Here is a 2,954-nt window from a genome sequence, read left to right as displayed (position 1 = left end):
TATCTTAGTTTTAATTTGAGTTTCTGTCTCTTTCCTCAGAGGTTAAAACTTAAACCCCATATCCATTTGGCACTCACAGATTGGACTACAATTGCTGCATACCCAAGATGTCCAGTAACCTGAACCTGAGATCTATTAGCATGACTGAAAAATGAACAATAGCAAATCTTATTAAAATAATCTGTGTAATTTGAAGGCAAATCAAGATTCAGGGAAGGGATTCCCATTGCCAAAATCAGATTGTTTTTCACTCACATAGTCATTACGAATTGCTAAGTGTTCCTTCAAAGGAAAATTGTCAGATACTAAAAATAAAAGCAGAGTCAAACACATAACTTGATTATCCAAGTGAAATTTATTGAAGTACATGACACAACTGACTAGATATGAGGATAATAGAGAAGATAGCTGCCACTGATGTCTCTCCTAGTCTTTAATGCACACTGATTTCTCATAAGATACTCAACTTCAGAAGCCAGGCAGCCATGATCTTCTGTGAGAATTCTCTTTGTAGCAATACATCTTCAGTATGGTACATTTTGAAAGGAATTTATCTTATTTAGAAAAAGGCCATATTTCTGAGAGCAAATACTCTCCTTCACTCTAGAGTTGAAGATTTGGAACACAATATAACTAATCTCATGAAAACTGACAGTTGTTTTTTTGAGTTCAGCCTTGATATATATTCAACAGTGCACTTACAGGGTGGATGACTGTTATATCCACAGGAAACTTATGCTAGGTGTCTTCAAATTACTAGTCTATGTCAGCCTACACAAGGAGCCCTTTTCAAATGCTAGACTTACCTTGACAATGTTTATGAAATAAATTATTATTATCTAAGATTGGTGGAGGGCACAATCCCGTTATTTAATTTATTTATTGGTGTAACAAACCAGCAGGTTAAAAGTCATTATAATAATGACTTAGTTAATAATCAGTTTTAGTGGACAAAGGAAGTGATTCATTCAACATGTAAGTAGAAAGACTTAAAGTACATTATACTTAAAAATATGTAATTTAGTAAGTAAAAAAACTGAAAAACAAAACCAGAATGAGGACTTTGGAAGCCCTGATGACAGCCGGAGGCAGGAAGTGGCACAGATGCTAACCAGCCGACTACCCCCACAGGTAATACTCTACCTTGAGATATCAGAGAGAGTCCTGAAGATTGTACACTGCCAAGTGAGTTGTGTAAAAGCAAATGTTTATAAATCAATGCTGTTCCCATTCACCTTTTAGGTATTTAATAACTATTTCTATAGAGCATTGAACTAAACAGCAAACCAAGTCTCTGAGACTTTTAGTCATGTGTTCATGATAGCATGGTTGAGAAGTTCTAGGTAGAGAATGCAAATACTTTTATTCTGACTTAAGTTTCAAGGATTTTTATACTAAACTGAGGAAATATTAATCCGAAAGATTCAGAGACTTTCAAGGAGATGGAATTCTCTGGGAAGGACAGGGGAGGGAGGGAAGCAGATGCCTGTTTACCACAGAGCAGCATGAATAAAATGAAACAATACTAAATCAAAGAATGTAGAGTGTTTTGATGTGTTCTACTTCTGAAAATTAGTGGAAACCACCTTTTACCATAGCATTTTCTTCAAATCTGCTGTGATACCTTCATTCCTGACACTATAGATTAGAGGGTTTATAACAGGTGTAAGGATATTGTAGAAGACAGACACTATCATATCCTTCTCAGCAGTATGATAAGAAGGAGGGAGCTTGTAGTTAAAGACAGCAGCTCCAAAAAAGAGAATAACAACAGCTATATGAGAGGAACATATCACAAATTCGTTCCTACGAACCATGACTGAATTCATCTTATAGACTGTGAGAAGAATAAGGGAGTAAGAGCTTAAAGTGACTATGATGGGGATGAGGAGCATAAGGACACAGCACAGGTACATGACAGTCTCATGGAGTGATGTGTCTGAGCAGGAGAGTTTCAGCAAAGCAAGGACCTCACAGAAGAAGTGGTGGATCTCTCAGGACTTACAAAATGGGAAGTTCATGTTGATAGAGGTGAGTGTGAAACCATCAAGAGAGCCCAAGAACCAACAGACAATTACAAGGAGTATGCAAACTCTGTGATTCATGAGGATGGAGTAATGGAGAGGGTGACAAATGGCCATATCCCTGTCATAGGACATGGCTGCCAAAAGGAACAACTCTGTTCCCCCTTATATTACATAGAGGCACATCTGGATTCCACAGCTTGGGGCTGAAATATTATGAATCCCAGTCACCTGATCTAGCAGCATCTTGGGCACTGCAACAGAGATATACATCATGTCCATGAGGGAAAGCTAACTGATGAAGAAGTACGTGAGTGTTTGGAGTTGGGAATCACTTTGAATCAAAAGAATCAAAGTGGCAATCCCCGTCTTCACTACTATGAAAATAATGAATATCAGTGAGTAGAAGAGAGTGGGATATTTGCTTTGGCTAAAGAGCCCCAACAGGATGAAATCAGTTCTAAAACTTTGATTCTCCAACAACATTGTTTGCTTCATGTCATCTCACCTAGGGAAGATTAAAAACAACCAAAGAAGTTTCTATTCTGTCCTTTATACAGACATGATAGATCATCTAATAGTGAGGGAAATAGATAAGCTATAGATTGTTCTCACAGGAACAAAGATGTATTTTTGTGAACTGAAGAGATTCTCATCAAACTTTGATTCAGATGTTCTCATGAACCTAAAGATATTTGGATAGAAAATTATCTTCAGCCATTTTCAGAACCTGAGATACTGCCAGATTAATCTTACGTAGTGTTCAAGATGAGATTTATAGGTTACCAAAAACATCACAGAAAACGTTATAGAAACACCAACTTTCCTTTTATTTTTGTCACGTGAGCTTCTCAAATTCAATATGACTAAAATGGAACCCATTATGCTTCCCTTTTCAAAATTTCACTATTAATGCCAGGGACATTACCA

General features: G+C 36.9%; 1 pseudogene; it reads right to left on the bottom strand.

Moving 5' to 3' along the window:
• Window positions 1-1,589: 1,589 nt before the first annotated feature.
• On the bottom strand, window positions 1,590-2,522 carry LOC140523547 (olfactory receptor 2T29-like; annotated as a pseudogene).
• Window positions 2,523-2,954: the final 432 nt, after the last annotated feature.

Source organism: Notamacropus eugenii, chromosome 2 (genome assembly GCF_028372415.1).
Source record: "Notamacropus eugenii isolate mMacEug1 chromosome 2, mMacEug1.pri_v2, whole genome shotgun sequence".
NCBI lineage: Eukaryota > Metazoa > Chordata > Mammalia > Diprotodontia > Macropodidae > Notamacropus > Notamacropus eugenii.
This window is presented reverse-complemented; position numbering and strand designations above follow the sequence as displayed.